A 21,040-nucleotide genomic window follows, 5' to 3' on the forward strand; every position below is an offset into this window, starting at 1 on the left:
TGAAAACATACGTCAAACAGTATATACCTAGCAAATAATGTAACAAAGATAAATAATATCCTCCCTGTCTTTGCCACCCACAATAAAGCAAAACATCGAAAGCTCCTTCTATGAAACATACTGTCCTCACTTCTGTACCAACAAAGCAAAAATACATGTCTAGCACCACCTGTCAGCTTCTGGGTTCAAACTGTGTACAGTGATCTGTTGTTCAGTTCGTGCACAATGAAATGGGACATTCCTATGGTTGTGCAGACTCTCAACCAAACATTTTGGCAGGACCTTTTTGTCTGATTGATGTTAGTATCAGGTAATTCACATGGTAGTGCTGAACCTATCAGCTATGGCCATTTATAAACTAAATCCACACCCCAATATTTCATTTCAGTTACTACCCTGATAGGTTGTACATAAATATTCAGTTCTGAAATCCAAATCCTCCTCAGGTTGTTGTACTCAAATCATCTGTCATTGGAGTCCCACTGTTTAAGCCTCTTTCCTGACTTCTCCTGGTATTCTGGTCTCCAGCTACAGGCATGACCACGTGTAGTGCATACCCACTCAACACCTCTCACCAGACTGTCACCTCAGTGTTCCTCCCACTCATCCCTATAGGATAGCATATAATTTTCTCATCCCATCTGTCAGTCACTCAGTCCCTCACTACATGTATCACTCATTTCTACTACTTTCCCACTACATCTCCAACTCCAACCTGTTTCCTGTCCATTTGCCTGTTTCCTTTTCCTTTCCCGTAATTCTCAGCATGCGTATTTCCACGGCTATCTAAGCAAACGTTGATTTGGGGCAGGTAGTTACTGGTTTACATAAATACAAAGCTCTCATACTAAAACATAATTATAATAATATATATTGTAATTTCTGGATTTTAATTCAATTGTGTATGGTGGAGTGACTAAGGGATAACAGAAATCACATAGATAAGAACTATCAACACACTATCCAATCAAAGTACATGGGCACCTTTATGTAATGGCGAACTGAGCATTTGACTTCAATGAGAGGTGACTGTGCCACTATAGGAAATGGCAGATAATACTGTTTTGTAAGCAGAGAAGCAGTAATGGCAAAATTCATCAGTCAGGGAGCTCAGTACATGGAACATGGACTTGTCTTTGGATTCCACCTGAATAATTAACACAGGGATGCATTTCAGCCCTTCCAAACTTGCCCAATTCAACTGTCAGTGATGTGACAGTTAACTGGAAACATGAAGGAACAACCAATGCTAAATTAAGTCCAGGCACATGTAGTATGCTGATGGACAAGTGCTTCTAGCATTGTGGTAGGAAATAGTAAAAACCGGCATGCGATTAAAACTGAAGAGTGGCTGCAGCAGCTAAAGTGCTGCTAGGATCCCATTAAGGAAATGGCTGTGTACAGGAGGTTACAAAAACTATTTACAATGACTGAGCAGCTTCTGGAAAAACACTCCTGTTCAACATAAAGCCACTCTGAGTGTAGCATAAAAATCATAAAAATCTGACTACTGGAGAGTGGATGAGTGGAAACAAGATTTGGAGTAACAGACTGTGCTATACTCGGTGGCTATCTGATGGAAGGATTTGGATGTTATGACTGCTAAGTGAACATTACCTGCCATCTCTAGTGCTAAAAATGTAGTGCAGAGGGGGCAGTGTAACAATATGCAATTTCTCCTCCTTAACTTGTACTCCCCTTATTGCACTTCAGGATATGATAAATGCAGAAGGGTAAGTACATATTTGACAGTATTGCGTGCTATACACAACAGAGGAACAGTTCAGTGAGTGATTTGATCAGCTCAACAACGGTGCCTCTCATGAATCGGCATTGTTAGGTAAAGGCTTGTGACCAGTGGCATTCCGGAAGGAGGCCTGCCAGTGTTCCAACCTGAAGGCAATGGTTCATCTTAAGGATTAGTTATAATGGCGTCTTCACTCCGTACCCGGTCTCCAATATTTCTACCTTCTCTGGTATCAGCTATCGAGGAAGAAAGGTATTTCGAAATCTCTTCGGGTGGATGCCTGCGCAGTGCTCTCAGAAGAGTTAAGGTCCTCAAAGTGAATGTCCTGATACATTTGATTCGTTAGTGTACAGAGCAGGAGTGTAAGCCTCCCACAGTGGTCTCTTACTGACAAGGTGACCTCACTGCAGGTATGTCCCCAGCCCCAGTACTGGGTCCAGCCTCCAGTCTCAGTAGCCGCTGTGGTTCCACATGTCTGCTATTGTACACACAGCGAGGAAAACATCTTTTAAGTACTTTATGTATGTACTTAAGTGGCATGCTCTTAAATTGTGGCTGCAATTAGGGGTAAATGGGGATACTTTATCACGCACAATGCTGTACTGAGGCTATAACCCATCTCAGAAGCCATAGATATGAAAATAAATCCATTCATGGCATATGGAAAAAAAATTTAAAACACTTTGGACTGCATTCACTGGTACACCATGTTCACGGACTGTGCTTGTACATACCACTCCAAAAGAGTGATGCACGTATCAATGCCTTCCTATCGGTGAACGTCATATTTAAAGAAGTGTTACGTACGCATTATGAAAAGAATAAAATAAAACATGTCAAACGTAAATGTGCAGACATTCTTGTTAGTGTTTTTTCCTTTTTGTGTGTGGTGACTTAAATCAGCGGACAACTGCACCTCCAGCACTGTACAGCTATCACAGCAGCTTTGGGTGAGAAACTCGTGCTCGGCTGTGGAAATAAGTATTCCGTGGGTCACAGCACTGTCCTGCGAAGCTGTAGGCTGCCAAAGGAGAGTTACTTCAACAACTGATGTATGTTGTGACACACAGAAGACGAACCTTCAAAATTGTTAGAGTCTTATACCGAATGAAGGTGGTCTTTTAGTGTAGTTCATGAATGCCTCATCACCTTTTTATAAATAACTTACTAGGCCACTTTTGACTTGACGCATTATTTATTCCCTTCATCATCAAAGACATCAATTTTGAATTTTAAAGTAGTTGTAGCAGAGTTAGAGAAGAAGTGTATAAGATAAGGTACAGAATATAATACATCATTGTATTAAATAGCTACACCACAGGACACCTGACTGCAGTGTTAGGAGACAAACGACATGAAACGGAAGCTGTGTTGACAGAGGAGTGGGACAGGTGTCAGTCCTGCACAAGTGAGTGAGTGAGCGAGCACAAAATGTGAGATCAGGTGGCCACAGCCTAACTTCATAGGCTGCCCTCACCACCTGCCATAGAAGTCCTTCTGGTCACACACTCAAATGAACAGACACCACACTTTCATGAATATACATGCATGATGGAATATTGGCCTTTCAGTCCCAATGCACTGCAATGTCAGATATCCCCGAAGAGTACAGTAGACATGAAAGCAAAGAAGAAAAATATACAGGGTGCACAACTGTGGATATTTGGGTTAGGAAGGAAACACTCTGATATCCGGAGTGCAGAAGAAATTTCCATCTGTCAATATTCAGTTGTTGCAATGCCCTATTCCAATGGAAGTTATAAATTTCTTTCATCAGGCATTGATAATGTTTCACTCCAAAGACATTAGACATGTCCATAGTGCTTGGCTACATCCAGCAATGTGTTCTCATTCATGTGTAAATAATCTTGCAACATGAGACAGCCAATGCAGTGAGGAGTAAGAGGGATCAACGCGCGCACACATTGTGTAAGTAAATAGGGGGGATCTAATCAGTGAACTATAGAGTAAATTTTGATTGGTTGTGGATGGAAACATAAAGTCTAGTAGGTACATACTGCACATATACAGATTTGTGTTAGTGTGTTTTCAGTCAGGCATCACTCTTTTAAAGCAATACATTTGTGAGAAAACCCACACTGACACAGCTCCTTCAGAGATACTGGAAGTAATAAACAATAGCATAACAAGGAGGTATGTTGCAATGTGTGCCAAAGACACGAGTCATAATGCTGTTTCTGGTGAAGGTTGCAAGGAACTAGGCCAATGATTAACACATTCAGGTGCACAGTGTAGTTCAGATGCCATACTACATGCCATCTCTTGTGAACTTGGTTTTCTTTACACCTCTATTTCTGGATATAGAAGAACAGGAGTAAATATTAGGAAAATCAGAGGTGGTTAATGCTGTTCAGAACATGGATATGTTACATAGGTCTCTTATTCTGATACCCTGGTTGGAGACAATAAAACTTTTGGAAAACCAAAAAAGGATTTCTTGCTTTGTTTTCATCTGTGTTCTTAGTTATAATTTAAAATTGAAGTAATCACTAATAAATGTAGAAGACTGAGAATCTTGTTTTATTCAACCTTCAAAATAAGCAACGTGTGCCACCAAAATAGCAGGGTTCTCAGTGTTGCATAACAGCCATAAACCACTCAACTAAAGTGATCACACGATCCTCCACCTTTTTTCCCATGTTGTACTGAAATCACAATAATTTGTTTGAAGACAAAATTATCATAAACAATAAAAATCAGATAATATGACTCATTTGTGGAGTGTCTGCTGTGCTTACCATAATCAGGGTCCCTGCGGAGTACATGGAGTATAATTAATTTCTTCAACTGCTTTACCTGCATTTCCTTTTCATCTACCTCATTAATTTGTAAACAGTACGCTTCAGAGTAATCCTTTTCTGTCGATTTCCACATTCTACATGTATATAATTTTGGCCAGTCTCTGGCTGGGGCTGATTCTGCTGGTGCTGTTAAGGGCCCTGTCATTCCCAGTGGTGAGGCTGACATGCAGTCCACCGTGCTTCTGCGATTGATCTGAGCGACTGCCATGGTATCTAAGTCGGTGGTCTAGGGGTAGTGCGTTTGATCAGTAAAAAATTTTCATCAGTTCTGGGCTCGAAACCTGCAACTGCTTAAATTTCGATTAATAATTAACATTAGGTGGCCAAAGAATTCTGGTACAAGAAGTAACTCTGACCTTACCCATCTACATCATACTCTACAAGCCACCTAATGGTTTGTGGCAGAGGGTACTTTCAGTAATACTATCTGTTCCCTCCAACCCTGTTCCATTTGTGAATAGTGCATGGGAAGAATGACTGTCAGTAAACCTCTGTATTGGCTCTAATTTCTCGAATTTTCACCTCGTGGCCAATATAAGAGATCTCGGGTGGAAGTAATAAGTTGTCTGACTCCTCCTCCAAAAGTGGTGTGCCAAAATTTCAATAGTAAATCTCTGATGCACAACACATCTTGTAATGTCTGCCAGTGGAGTTTAGCATCACTGTAATGGTCACTCACCAGATAGACAGGATCCAAAGAAGAGTGGCACATGTCGTCACGGATAGCTTAAAATTCTTCCAACGAATCTAAGGAAATGTGAGTCTTGCGCCAGCTTTTCACACTATGTGTTTTATATTGTCATTCCATTTAAGATAGCATCTGCAGTAACATATCTGGGTATAACTATCCAGAACTGTCTCTGTTGTGGACTGGCAAGACAGCCAATCCACTATGACAGGTAGCCGAAAGGCACGCATTTAAGCTCACGCAGGCTGGCGTGAGGTCTGGAAAATGACAAGGAATTGAGACTAGCAAAAAAAGGTACGTAGCTTCTGGAATACTTACCTTTAATCCAGGATTGGTGAACATCGGTCTGACGGTACATGCATCACAAGATTAATAGCAAATGATAATGGTGCCTTGCTATGTCGTAGCAAATGACGTAGCTGAAGGCTATGCTAACTATCGTCTCCGTAAATGAGAGCGTAATTTGTCAGTGAACCATCGCTAGCAAAGTCGGCCGTACAACTGGGGCGAGTGCTAGGAAGTCTCTCTAGACCTGCCGTGTGGCGGCGCTCGGTCTGCAATCACTGATAGTGGCGACACGCGGGTCCGACGTATACTACCGGACCGCGGCCGATTTAAAGGCTACCACCTAGCAAGTGTGGTGTCTGGCGGTGACACCAGTCTTCCCCCCCCCCCCCCCCCCCCCCCCCAGGGGATCCACAACTCTTTTGTGGATACGTGCGTAGCGAGCACGGGACCCCGAGCTGATGCGGCCTTCCTTCCTTTCCGGGCTGCATACCTTCCCTTCCCTTTCCGCATCCTTCCCCATCCTCCATCTTCGCCCCCCCCCCCTCACCTCTGGCTCTTTCCTTCCCTTTCTCCCCCTCTGGGGGTATGGTTTGTGCCTACGTCCGGAGACGGACGCTTGTAAATGTACCACATTCTTCGCCTTCCTTGCTTGTAAGTCTTCATCCTTCCGTTGTCCTTCTCTTTTCCTTACCTCTTTTCCTTACCTCTTCTCTCTACCCATTTCTCCGCTGCGGCGTTTGAGACCTCTCTTCTTTCCTTTCCCTTTCCCTTTCTCTTTCTTCCTCCCTGTGCGTGTCTGAAGGCCGACCCACGCACTTCCATGCGTAGCCGGTGACGGGGTAACGCGTAATTCCTCGCCCCGGGTAGACAGGTAGGACACGTACGTACCCCCTGGTAACGGCCAGGCCCAGGGAGGGGTGATTACCCGAGCTGATACCTTCCGAAAGTGCCGATTGGTCCCTCTGTCCGTTTGTCGGGAGGTGTGACCTGAGGTGTGAACAATCACCTAAGGCGGGAGTGCCCTCAGAGAGGGCCCCCACAAGGGAGGAGCGCGCCATCGGAGACGCCGGTAATCATGGGGGATTCTTCCGCAATGGTTTCCTCACCTTCCACTATGTCTGCTCACAAACGTAAGTTCACTGAGTCTCAGCCACAGTCAGTTCTTCCATCGTTGCCACAGTTCCTTGTTGTGTCTCGGTCTGACGAAGGTCAAGAATTCTCCACGGTCAACCCTTTCATTATTCAGAAAGGTGTCGACGCAATTGCAGGTCCTGTAAAGTCTTGTTCCAGATTACGGAATGGCACCCTGTTGTTAGAAACAGTCAGTGCCCTCCAGGCACAAATTGCTACGTACCTCACTACTACACTCTTTCCCTGTCCGGGTGGAACCGCACCGTACCTTAAATTCCTCGCGTGGAGTCGTTTATACACGCTCCCTCGATGGAGCACTACCTGTCTGACCAGGGCGTAACTGCTGTTCATAGGGTTACGAAAAGGGTTGACACAAACATCATTCCAACCCGCACTGTCTTCTTGACATTTGACAAAGTTCAACTCTCATCGAAAATCAAAGCAGGCTATGAGATAATTTCCGTTCGCCCTTACGTCCCAAACCCTACGCGTTGCTATCTGTCAGCGGTTCAATCACACCAGCCAGTCCTGTTCCAATCCGGCCAAATGTGTTACGTGTGGCAAGGATGCCCATGAGGGTGCTTGTCCACCTCCATCTCCTCGCTGCATCAACTGTATGGGTGACCACGCTGCTTCCTCTCGAGATTGACCCGTTTTTAAGGACGAAAAATTCATCCAGGAAATAAGAGTGAAGGAAACGGTGTCGACATTTGCTGCTCGAAAATTATTCGCCAGTCGACAGCCCACCGTGCCTCAGACAGGAAAATACAGCACTGTCCTTGCTTCTCCTCGGCCAACAAAGGAGACGGCCACGCAGACTTGCGACCTCACCTTTAGTACCACGGTCGTCAGATCGGCCAGCGCAAAGATCGCCCGTTCAACCTCACCACTTTCGCCTGCCCACTCTCTGGCTCACCCTTCGTCGGGTTCTGCTAAATCTCGAGCCCAAAAGTCAGACACCAAGACTTCAAAAAAGAGCATACTCGTGAAGAGTTTTTACGTACGGCAACTTCCCAACCATCGGTTCCTCCTTCCTCTAAACATCATACTTCCAAGAAGGCTACAAAGAAACCCGGTTCCTCTCCTTCTCCCCAAGGCGTGTCCCATCTACAGCACCACCTGGCGGAAGTCGCCCTCGGCCGTCTTCTGTGTCGCCGAGGCGCACTGCTGGCGGCCGATCAACCGGCCGGTCGCTGGTGGCAGGAGCTGCTCCTGACCAACCTATGGATCAGGATCTTCTGCCTTCGGCTGAATGCCATTCCATGCTGTCGGTCGCAAGCTCAGAGCAGTCGTTGAGATGACAGCGACCTTGGTCACATTCCTCCATTTTCTGTTCACCCTATGTCCATTATCCACTGGAATATCCGCGGTATTCGAGCCAATCGGGATGAATTGTCGATCCTCTTACGATCCTACTCGCCAGTCATCTTCTGTCTTCAGGAAACAAAGCTGCGTCCCCACGACCGCTTTGTTCTCCCTCATTTTCAGTCCGTCCGATATGACCTCCCCTCTGTTGAAGGCACTCCAGCACATGGAGGACTCATGATTCTTCTCCATGAAACTCTCCATTATCACCCATTATCACACTTTCTTCCAAGCTGTCGCCGTCCGTCTTTCCCTTTCCGGATACACATTCTCTCTTTGTACTGTATACATTCCATCGTCCACACCAATGGCACGAGCTGATCTCCTTCGTCTTCTTGGTCAGCTTCCACCCCCATATTTGCTGGTTGGGGACTTCAATGCCCACCACCGGCTTTGGGGATCTCCACATCCTTGTCCACGTGGCTCACTATTGCTAGACGTCTTCCACCAAGCAGATCTAGTTTCCCTCAACAATGGGGTCCCTACATTTTTGTCTGCCTCCACGACAAATTTATCTCATTTGGACCTTGCGGTCGGTACGGTTCCGCTAGCTCGGCGCTTCGAATGGTTCGCCCTCGCTGATACACACTCGAGTGACCACTTTCCATGTGTCCTTAGACTGCAGCCTCAACTGCCATATATGCGCCCGCGACGCTGGAAGTTTGCCCAAGCTGATTGGACACTTTTTTCGTCTCTAGCGACATTCGATGACCGTCACTTTCCCAGCGTCGACGATGAGGTCACACATATTACCGACGTTACCCTTACAGCTGCGGAACATTCAATACCACGCACCTCCGAATTGCCCCGGCGCCCCCCAGTTCCTTGGTGGAACGAGGCATGCCGTGATGCAGTACGTGAGCGGCGACGTGCTCTCCGCGTTTTCCGCCACCATCCTACTTTGGCCAACTGTATCCGCTATAAGCAGCTACGAGCGCGATGCCGTCGTGTCATCCGCGATAGCAAGAAGGCAAGCTGGAAATTCTTTATTAGTTCATTTAACACCTTCACTCCCTCCTCGGAAGTTTGGAGTCGGCTTCGACGGTTCTCAGGCGCGCCTAGTTTCTCCCCGGTCTCTGGGCTCACTGTCGCGCATGACACATTAGTGGACCCCGTCGCAATTTCTAACTCGTTGGGTCAGCACTTTGCCGAGATTTCGAGCTCTTCAAATTACCCGCCAGCGTTTCTCCCGAAGAAACGTGCAGCGGAAGTGCGACCTCTTGCTTTCTCCTCTCAAAATCGCGAAAGCTACAATACTGTTTTCTCCATGCGGGAACTCCAACATGCACTCTCTTCTTCTCGCTCCTCCGCCCCAGGACCAGATGGTATCCACGTCCAAATGTTGCTGCATTTATGAACCCATCGTCTGCATTACCTCCTTCGCCTTTATAATCGAATTTGGACCGACAGTACTATTCCCAGATGATGGCGGGAAGCTATCGTCGTTCCCATTCCGAAACCTGGAAAGGACAAACATCTCCCCTCTAGCTATCGCCCCATTTCTCTCACGAGTAGTGTCTGTAAGGTTTTGGAGCGTATGGTGAATTACCGTTTAGCTTGGTGGCTGGAATCCCGCAGTCTTTTAACACCTGCCCAATGCGGATTCCGAAAGCATCGCTCTGCAGTTGACCATCTTGTTGCTCTCTCCACTTATATCATGAACAATTTTCTCCGGAAACGCCAAACGGTAGCAATATTTTTTGATCTGGAGAGAGCATACGATACCTGTTGGAGGACAGGCATCCTCCGCACACTGTTCTCTTGGGGCTTTCGAGGACGGCTGCCCCTTTTTCTTCGCGAATTTATGGCAGAGCGCACATTTATGGCAGAGCGCACATTTATGGCAGAGCGCACATTTATGGCAGAGCGCACATTTATGGCAGAGCGCACATTTATGGCAGAGCGCACATTTATGGCAGAGCGCACATTTATGGCAGAGCGCACATTTATGGCAGAGCGCACATTTATGGCAGAGCGCACATTTATGGCAGAGCGCACATTTATGGCAGAGCGCACATTTATGGCAGAGCGCACATTTATGGCAGAGCGCACATTTATGGCAGAGCGCACATTTATGGCAGAGCGCACATTTATGGCAGAGCGCACATTTATGGCAGAGCGCACATTTATGGCAGAGCGCACATTTATGGTGCGGGTGAACACTACTCTCTCCCACACTTTCTCCCAAGAAAACGGGGTACCCCAGGGCTCCGTGCTGAGTGTTGTACTGTTTGCCATTGCCATAAATCCAATTATGGATTGTCTCCTTCCTGATGTCTCGGGCTCCCTCTTTGTGGACGATTTTGCGATCTACTACAGCTCTCAACGGACCAGCCTTCTTGAACGACGTCTTCAAGGATGTCTCGATCGCCTCCACTCTTAGAGCATCGAAACTGGCTTCCGTTTCTCACCCAGTAAGACCGTTTGTGTTAATTTTTGGCGACGTAAGGAGTTTCTTCCACCCTCCTTACATCTAGGTCCTGTCAACCCTCCGTTTTCCAACGTCGTTAAATTCTTTGGGCTTATGTTTGACAGAAAACTGTGCTGGTCCTCCCACGTTTCCTATCTTTCGGCTCGCTGTCTGCGATCCCTCAACACCCTCCGTGTCCTGAATGGTACCTCCTGGGGAGCGGACCGAGTGGTCCTTCTCCGCCTCTATCGCGCCTTAGTGCGCTCGAAATTGGACTATGGAAGCATAGTCTACTCCTCTGCTCGGCCGTCTATTCTTCGGCGTCTCGACTCTATCCACCACCGTGGATTACGTCTAGTGTCTGGAGCTTTTTACACCAGCCATGTGGAAAGCCTTTATGCTGAGACTGCTGAACCTCCGCTGTCCAATCGGCGAGCTGTCCTGAGTCGTTATGCTAGCCATCTCTCTTCCATGCCTGCTAATCCGGCCCATGACACTTTTTTTTTTTTTCTTCGACGCCTCCTTGGATTTAGGAGTCCGCTTCCGTCAACTGCTCCATTCTCTTTCCTTCCGCTTACCTAAAACTTTCTTGAGAACTTGGGGTACAGCACCGCCCCCGGATCTGCCTGCTCCGTGACCTCTGTCGATTTCCCAAGGATGGTACCCCTTCACTTGTTTATCGTCGGGCATTTGCTGCTCTCTGTGCACAAATGACGGACGCCACATTTATTTACACCGACGGCTCGAAAACATCGTTAGGTGTAGGGAGTGCCTATATTGTTGGCGACACCCCAAATCAATTTCGGCTTCCCGACCAGTGTTCGGTGTATACTGCGGAGCTTTACGCTGTTCTCCAGGCTGTCCACTACATCCGCCGCCATCGGCGGATACAGTACGTTATCTGCTCAGATTCTCTCAGCTCTCTCCTCAGTCACCAAGCTCTTTACCCTGTGCACCCTCTGGTCCACCGGATTCAGGACTGTCTGCGCTTGCTCCATCTGGGGGGCGTCTTGGTGGCGTTCCTCTGGCTCCCGGGACACGCTGGTATCTGTGGGAATGAGGCGGCCGATATAGCGGCCAAGGCTGCAGTCTCTCTTCCTCGGCCAGCTATTCAGTCGATTGCCTTCACCGATCTACGGAGCGGTTTATGTCACAAAGTTGCTCATTTATTGCATGCGCATTGGTCAACACTTCCCCATAATAAATTGCGGGAAGTGAAAGCCCTTCCTTGCGCTTGGACCTCTTCCTCCCGAACGCGTCGTCGGGAGGAGGTAATTTTAACTAGACTCCGGATAGGGCACTGTCTTTTTAGCCATCGACATCTTTTAAGCGGCGATCCTCCCCCACTCTGTCCCCACCGCTCTCAGCTGTGGACGGTAAGACACCTTTTAATTGAATGCCCCTATTTTAATCCGTTACGCCCCCTCTACAGCTATCGCCTGATCTATCGTCGATTTTAGCAGATGACACGCGCTCAGCCGACCGCGTTCTCCAGTTTATTAGTGACAGTGAAATGACGTCTGTCATTTGAAGCTCTTTTTGGGGACAAGCAACCCCCTTCTTTAGTGGTTTTCAAGCTTTCCTTCTATTTTTAGTTTCTCCAATTTTTTGAGTTTCGTTTCCATTTCTGCTGGTTTCCCTTTTCGTTTTTAACCTTTTCCTGAGTCACAGACCGGGCGCCAATGACCATAGCAGTTTTGCGCCCTAAAACCAAAACAAAAAGAAATACACCCCGATTGCTTCAGGCAAATTGGGAACAGCAATTTAACAAGACAGATACTTCGGCTCTTTACTCCTATGAAAACTCGAGATTCGCTGACGTGACTGTTGGAGAAGAAATGTGCCAACACCTGGCATAATACTCGGGTCATAAGAAGGCAGCGAAATAATGCAGTATGTAATGACTGTAATAGAAGAAGAGGCGGATCAACATTGTAATAATGTATGGCATTCTAAAGCTCAGAGTGACTTACTGCCCATTCTGTGGATAAAGATTCTGAGAGGTGAAGCGTAGCTGAATAGTAAAGTTTACTCGTTACAATGGCTGCGGGAAACCTCACCAGGCCCGGACACCGGAAGGATTGACAGATTGATAGCTCTTTCTTGATTTGGTGGGTGGTGGTGCATGGCCGTTCTTAGCATGCTGACTAGTCGCGTGACATCCTTCGTGCTGTACTTTTCTTCTTAGAGGGACAGGCGGCGTCTAGCTGCACGAGATTGAGCAATAACAGGTCTGTGATGTCCATAGATTTTCTGGGCCACACGCGCGCTACAATGAAGGAATCTGCGTGTCTTCCTAGGCCGAAAGGTCGGGGTAACCTGCTGAACCTCCTTCGTGCTAGGGATTGGGGCTTGCAATTGTTCCCCATGAACGAGCAATTCCCAGTAAGTGTGAGTCGTAAGCTCGCGTTGATTACGTCCCCGCCCTTTGCACACACAACCCGTTGTTACTACGACGTTATGTGATAACCGTCTCTGCTGATCAGGCAGCTCGTGCCCGTGTGTTGCGCGCTGCACTGCTTCACAGCAGTACGCGCAGGGAACAAAACTTCCCTCTTACACGACCGAGCATTGGCGTACTTAGTTTAGCGAGTTACGCTGAGAGATAATTTATGTCGGCACTAAGAACTGTGTGGTGGCTCTTCCAAGTACGTATCGTATCGTTGCTACGACGCAAATTACACGTCGCACTTGTGTTAGCATTTTCAATTTCTCTTGCTGCTCATGACTTTTCATGACACAAAACACGATGATTGTATTCGTGTACTTTAAGGGAGGGGCAAAGCTCTGCGTAGGAACAACCAAGTAATGCCAATGGTTACGTCTTAAATTTCCAACGCAGATTTTCGCCTACTGTTGAAGGACACTGATTCTTCGCTTGGCTAGATAGCAGAGACACGACTTTCACTTCACAATACATCGTCGGAGAATAGCTTAAACATGGACACTGCAACAAGGGAGCAGCGATACCTCGATGAGGAAAATGGCTGGAAAGACGGATAGGGCCGGTGTTGTTGCAGTAATTTACGGTACCACTGCATACTCATTAACAAAAGAAGAAAGACTGGATAGATCCGAGGGCTCGGCAGTAGAGTCAGTAATAAAAGGGGAGGGCTTCAAAATTAACTGCAATCACAGGCGACTGCAGATATCCACCGATTCGGCAGCACGGATACCAGCATGTGGTGTGTTGTCAGTAGCGTGAAAAAACAGAGCCAACGAAATAGATTCGCACCCACAGTGGACAACGAGTAACAGGGATGACTGTCTCTCGCTGAACTAGCCAGTTGTGATTCAGGCCAACTCAGCAGGCGTTCCTTTACCCTTCGCCAATTACTACGTAACGCTTGAGCCCATTCCTGAGTAGTTCCCATAATTTACCGAGTCAAACCTGTCAATCTGGCACGTCAGTGGCTTCCGTCACTGCGGAGGCAGCGAAACATTCCCAGAGACAAACAGGTGTATTAGTCTTTACCGCGGAGCCGCTCCTTGTTACGCAAGGTAGCAGGGTGACCGGCATGGCTTAGGTGCTATTTGATTCCCATAATACAGTGAGGGGAGGGGGAAGGTTGAGACATGGCGCCGTGTTCCCTGCGTATACAAACTGATGGTATACAAAATTAGCTTATGACTTAGATCAGTGAGCAAGCATTGCAAAGCGACTGGAAGGCAGTATAGTCGCCTCAGGACTAATAGATGTGCGATCTGCTACGAGTTGGCATTAAGACATTTAATTCCGGACGAATTGTGTCACTTGACAGGAGACTGTCGTGGTCCATGGCTATGAATACTACTGACATACATTACTGCATGTGTGAAAACATTACTTGTAATGCAAGGTGGTGTGATCGGTACAAAGTGCGTAAATGTCGGTAATAGCAAATATCACCACAGTCCCATTCGCTCCTGCGAGTCAAATGTAATTCATTGAGGTGTTAATTTGTAATATAATTGTGGCAGTGAAAGGATGAGATTCTCTCACTTGTTTTGTACCACCTATAACCCCTGCCACACTCTCTAATAAATGGTTCTTTCTTTAAATCCTCTTACTCTGTTATGGTAAAGTATGCATATTTTATATGTAGTTATGCTATACCATGCTGAATAACGATGACTGTGAGGATACGTGAGGGTCTCGTCTTTCAATTAGTGACAGCATGAATGGACTGACGAGATCCTCGTTTCCTATACACTGTTCCTTCGGCAGTGGTCCCGCTAGATAGACTGGAAAACGTTAGTGAAGAAAGAATTCCCTATTGAGCTTGACTCTAAGTATAGACTTGCTTGAGTAATTATGCAGACCAGCTGTCATTAACTCTGCCTCTATTTGTCAGTAGGTGTGTGTCATGCCCTGTCCTCTTTCTATCGTGCGTCTCCCTAATCCTGGAGACTTAGCTGAGCACGTACTGCAGCACCACGGCGACATCTCGACGATCCGTGACTCACCTGTGGCGTCTGCTCGGTGAGCCGCCGTTGCGATCAGTAAGACATCATTTTATAGGTGTGTCGTATGTAAACAGTGGCTAAATCTCTGAGTTAGCCCTTTATAATCACTTGTATGAAAGCTAATAGTGTTCCAGTCTTAATTAGCTAAGAAAAATAATCTGATGCCAAAAAAAAAATATGCGGTCTACCGACTGGAATGAGATTTTCACTCTGCAGCGGAGTGTGCGCTGATATGAAACTTCCTGGCAGATTAAAACTGTGTGCCCGACCGAGACTCGAACTCGGGACCTTTGCCTTTCGCGGGCAAGTGCTCTACCAACTGAGCTACCGAAGCACGACTCACGCCCGGTCCTCTCACAGCTTTACTTCTGCCAGTATCTCGTCTCCTACCTTCCAAACTTTAGCTGTGAGGACCAGGCGTGAGTCGTGCTTCGGTAGCTCAGTTGGTAGAGCTCTTGCCCGCGAAAGGCAAAGGTCCCGAGTTCGAGTCTCGGTCGGGCACACAGTTTTAATCTGCCAGGAACTTTGTCTACTGACTGGTTTGATGCGGCCCGCCACGAATTCCTTTCCTGTGCTAACCTCTTCATCTCAGAGCAGCACTTGGAACCTACGTCCTCAATTATTTGCTTGACGTATTCCAATCTCTGTCTTCCTCTACAGTTTTTGCCCTCTACAGCTCTCTCTAATACCGTGGAAGTCATTCCCTCATGTCTTAGCAGATGGCCGATCATCCTGTCCCTTCTCCTTATCAGTGTTTTCCACATATTCCTTTCCTCTCCGATTCTGCATAGAACCTCCTCATTCCTTACCTTATCAGTCCACCTAATTTTCAACATTCGTCTATAGCACCACATCTCAAATGCTTCGATTCTCTTCTGTTCCGGTTTTCCCACAGTCCATGTTACAATGCTGTACTCCAGACGTACATCCTCAGAAATTTCTTCCTCAAATTAAGGCCGGTATTTGATATTAGTAGACTTCTCTTGGCCAGAAATGCCTTTTTTGCCTTAGCGAGTCTGCTTTTGATGTCCTCCTTGTTCCGTCCGTCATTGGTTATTTTACTGCCTAGGTAGCAGAATTCCTTAACTTCATTGACTTCGTGACCATCAATCCTGATAAGTTTCTCGCTGTTCTCATTTCTACTACTTCTCATTACCTTAGTCTTTCTCCGATTTACTCTCAAACCATACTGTGTACTCATTAGACTGTTCATTCCATGCAGCAGATCATTTAATTCTTCTTCACTTTCACTCAGGATAGCAATGTCATCAGCGAATCGTATCATTGATATCCTTTCACCTTGGAAATAAAAGAAAGGTTCAGGGGTGGAATTAAAATACATCATTGCTTCCTCGATGTACAGATTGAAGAGTAGGGGCGAAAGGCTACAGCCTTGTCTTACACCCTTCTTAGTACGAGCACTTCGTTCTTGATCGTCCACTCTTATTATTCCCTCTTGGTTGTTGTACATATTGTATATGACCCGTCTCTCCCTATAGCTTACCCCTACTTTTTTCAGAATCTCGAACAGCTTGCACCATTTTATATTGTCGAACGCTTTTTCCAGGTCGACAAATCCTATGAAAGTGTCTTGATTTTTCTTTAGCCTTGCTTCCATTATTAGCCGTAACGTCAGAATTGCCTCTCTCGTCCCTTTACTTTTCCTAAAGCCAAACTGATCGTCACCTAGCGCATTCTCAATTTTTTTTCCATTCTTCTGTATATTATTCTTGTAAGCAGCTTCGATGCATGAGCTGTTAAGCTGATTGTGCAATAATTCTCGCACTTGTCAGCTCTTGCCGTCTTCGGAAATGTGTGGATGATGCTTTTCCGAAAGTCAGATGGTATGTCGCCAGACTCATATATTCTACACACCAACGTGAATAGTCGTTTTGTTGCCACTTCCCCCAACGATTTTAGAAATTCTGATGGAATCAGACAAATCTTCACCCTCATAGAGGCTTTCAATGTACACTCCTGGAAATTGAAATAAGAACACCGTGAATTCATTGTCCCAGGAAGGGGAAACTTTATTGACACATTCCTGGGGTCAGATACATTACATGATCACACTGACAGAACCACAGGCACATAGACACAGGCAACAGAGCATGCACAATGTCGGCACTAGTACAGTGTATATCCAGCTTTCGCAGCAATGCAGGCTGCTATTCTCCCATGGAGACGATCGTAGAGATGCTGGATGTAGTCCTGTGGAACGGCTTGCCATGCCATTTCCACCTGGCGCCTCAGTTGGACCAGCGTTCGTGCTGGACGTGCAGACCGCGTGAGACGACGCCTCATCCAGTCCCAAACATGCTCAATGGGGGACAGATCCGGAGATCTTGCTGGCCAGGGTAGTTGACTTACACCTTCTAGAGCACGTTGGGTGGCACGGGATACATGCGGACGTGCATTGTCCTGTTGGAACAGCAAGTTCCCTTGCCGGTCTAGGAATGGTAGAACGATGGGTTCGATGACGGTTTGGATGTACCGTGCACTATCCAGTGTCCCCTCGACGATCACCAGTGGTGTACGGCCAGTGTAGGAGATCGCTCCCCACACCATGATGCCGGGTGTTGGCCCTGTGTGCCTCGGTCGTATGCAGTCCTGATTGTGGCGCTCAGCTGCACGGCGCCAAACACGCATACGACCATCATTGGCACCAAGGCAGAAGCGACTCTCATCGCTGAAGACGACACGTCTCCATTCGTCCCTCCATTCACGCCTGTCGCGACACCACTGGAGGCGGGCTGCACGATGTTGGGGCGTGAGCGGAAGACGGCCTAACGGTGTGCGCGACCGTAGCCCAGCTTCATGGAGACGGTTGCGAATGGTCCTCGCCGATACCCCAGGAGCAACAGTGTCCCTAATTTGCTGGGAAGTGGCGGTGCGGTCCCCTACGGCACTGCGTAGGATCCTACGGTCTTGGCGTGCATCCGTGCGTCGCTGCGGTCCGGTCCCAGGTCGACGGGCACGTGCACCTTCCGCCGACCACTGGCGACAACATCGATGTACTGTGGAGACCTCACGCCCCACGTGTTGAGCAATTCGGCGGTACGTCCACCTGGCCTCCCGCATGCCCACTATACGCCCTCGCTCAAAGTCCGTCAACTGCACATACGGTTCACGTCCACGCTGTCGCGACATGCTACCAGTGTTAAAGACTGCGATGGAGCTCCGTATGCCACGGCAAACTGGCTGACACTGACGGCGGCGGTGCACAAATGCTGCGCAGCTAGCGCCATTCGACGGCCAACACCGCGGTTCCTGGTGTGTCCGCTGTGCCGTGCGTGTGATCATTGCTTGTACAGCCCTCTCGCAGTGTCCGGAGCAAGTATGGTGGGTCTGACACACCGGTGTCAATGTGTTCTTTTTTCCATTTCCAGGAGTGTATTCTTTCCACCTATCTGCTCTCTCCTCAGCATACAGGAATGTCAAAACAACCTTTGGTGACATTAAAAGCAATGGTGGTAACATTAAGAGTGTCGGAAGGACAGACTCTGCATTTAACAGTGGAATTCCCATTGCAGTCATAACTTTTTTGATGTCTTCACATTTTTCCTGCAGCCATTTCGTCTTAGCTTCCCTGCACTTCCTATTTATTTCATTCCTCAGCGACTTGTATTTCTGTATTCCTGATTTTCCCGGAACATGTTTGTACTTCCTCCTTTCATCAATCAACTGAAGTATTTCTTCTGTTACCCATGATTTCTTCGCAGCTACCTTCTTTGTACCTATGTTTTCCTTCCCAACTTCTGTGATGGCCCTTTTTAGAGATGTCCATTCCTCTTCAACTGTACTGCCTACTGCGCTATTCCTTATTGCTGTATCTATAGTGTTAGAGAACTTCAAACGTATCTCGTCATTCCTTAGTACTTCCGAATCCCACTTCTTTGCGTATTGATTCTTCCTGACTAATGTCTTGAACTTCAGCCTACTCTTCATCACTACCATATTGTGATCTGAGTCTATATCTGCTCCTGGGTACGCCTTACAGTCCAGTATCTGATTTCGGAATCTCTGTCTGACCATGATGTAATCTAATTGAAATCTTCCCGTATCTCCCGGCCTTTTCCAAGTATACCTCCTCCTCTTGTGATTCTTGAACAGGGTATTCACTATTACTAGCTGAAACTTGTTAGAGAACTCAATTAGTCTTTCTCCTCTTTCATTCCTTGCCCCAAGCCCATATTCTCCTGTAACCTTTTCTTCTACTCCTTCCCCTACAACTGCATTCCAGTCGCCCATGACTATTAGATTTTCTTCCCCCGTTATATACTGCATTACCCTTTCAATATCCTCGAACAGATAGAGAAAGTGTATATCTTCAGCTTGCGACGTTGGCACGTATACCTGAAATATCGTTGTCGGTGTTGGTCTGCTGTCGATTCTGATTAGAACAACCCGCTCACTTAACTGTTCACACCCTCTGCCCTACCTTCCTATTCATAACGAATCCTACACCTGTTATACCATTTTCTGCTGCTGTTGATATTACCCGATACTCATCTGACCAGAAATCCTTGTCTTCCTTTCACTTCACTGATCCCTACTATATCTAGATTGAGCCTTTGCATTTCCCTTTTCAGATTTTCTAGTTTCCCTACCACGTTCAAGCTTCTGACATTCCACGCCCCGACTCGTAGAACGTTATCCTTTCGTTGATTATTCAATCTTTTTCTCATGGTAACCTCCCGCTTGGCAATCCCCTCCCAGAGGGGGAACTATTCTGGAATCTTTTGCCAATGGAGAGATCATCATGACACTTCTTCAATTACCGGCCACATGTCCTGTGGATACACGTTACGTGTCTTTAATGCAGTGGTTTCCATTGCCTTCTGCATCCTCATGTCGTTGATCATTGCTGATTCTTCCGCCTTTAGGGGCAATTTCCCACCCCTAGGACAAGAGAGTGCCCTGAACCTCTATCTGCTCCTCCGCTATCTTTTGACAAGGCCATTGGCAGAATGAGGCTGACTTCTTATGCCGGAAGTCTTCGGCCGCCAATGCTGATTATTTATCAAAATTTAGGCAGTGGCGGGGATCGATCCCGGGACCAAAGACGTTTTGATTATGAATCAAAGACGCTACCCCTAGACCACGGGTACGATCTGCATTGTAGAAGACCGCAAACGTGTATATATGAGACGTATTTACACTAGTAGTGCAGAACCGGTTTCATGGCGTATCACGGCATTGTGTATCCTGTAAATCTCATATGTGCTTGTTGAACGCCCTAGATTGCACTTAAGACAGCATAAGAGTGTGAATTAGTTGCAAGGCTGTAGATAAGGTTTGAATAATTTCGTTTACTAGTGTGTTCTACGTAATCTGCGTTCGGTTAGGTATAAGATACTTCGTGGAGTAGTGTAATTCACCAAATAGGACGTGTGTGGTTCATTAGACGACGTAACAAATGACAAAATGTGTCGCAGTGATTTATTCGACGTAGTGTGTACTGGTGCGTGGGTGTGCGTGCGGCTGCGTATCAAACGGAATGCGGTGCTCTGGCGCCTCCAGCAAGAACGCTCTGTCAGTCAACTGTGCGCTTCTAAGTACGCTTAGTTATGTTTTGTTTTTGCCTGCGATTGCGTGGCCTGTTATTCACCTACATAGTGACAAATGACTTTGGCATAGTCACAGTTTTAGTATAGTGTACTAAACTAGTGAAGTTGCGATACTCAAGTGTAACTACCGTTCTGATTCTATTCTTCTTAAAGTAGCGCTCTCTATCGGACGATTCCGAGCCCAGCTCCCTTCCGTACATAGCCAGGTTGGATACAGAAATGCACATCGTAGTGGCCGGCTACACTAAGTGACGTATATCCGCCAATTCCTGGATGTGTATGGCGGAGGAGTACGCCCGAAGACGCCCAAGAGCGGCACTACTTCCTTTAACTTGAAACCCCGAATACCAATAGTCTCTTTAACGGTGGAACACACAAACTTTTAATCCCTGTTTTCCAAGATAGCGGAAAAATAATATTGGCTGCTATACGAACTGAGATGCATTACATTAGAAATGATTGTGTCCTCTACCAATTACGTAGTAGTGCCAGTATACGTCAGTGCATAAACAACCATCTTTCTATGTGAACTTTGACTAAATAAGTTACTTTTTCATCACATAGTATTGAAGA

General features: G+C 46.8%; 1 pseudogene; it reads left to right on the forward strand.

Moving 5' to 3' along the window:
- The first annotated feature begins 9,881 nt into the window (after positions 1-9,881).
- Positions 9,882-21,040, forward strand: part of LOC126215002 (tubulin beta chain-like) — a 30,824-nt pseudogene continuing 19,665 nt past the window's right edge.

The sequence above is a fragment of the Schistocerca nitens genome, chromosome 12, assembly GCF_023898315.1.
Source record: "Schistocerca nitens isolate TAMUIC-IGC-003100 chromosome 12, iqSchNite1.1, whole genome shotgun sequence".
Lineage (NCBI taxonomy): Eukaryota > Metazoa > Arthropoda > Insecta > Orthoptera > Acrididae > Schistocerca > Schistocerca nitens.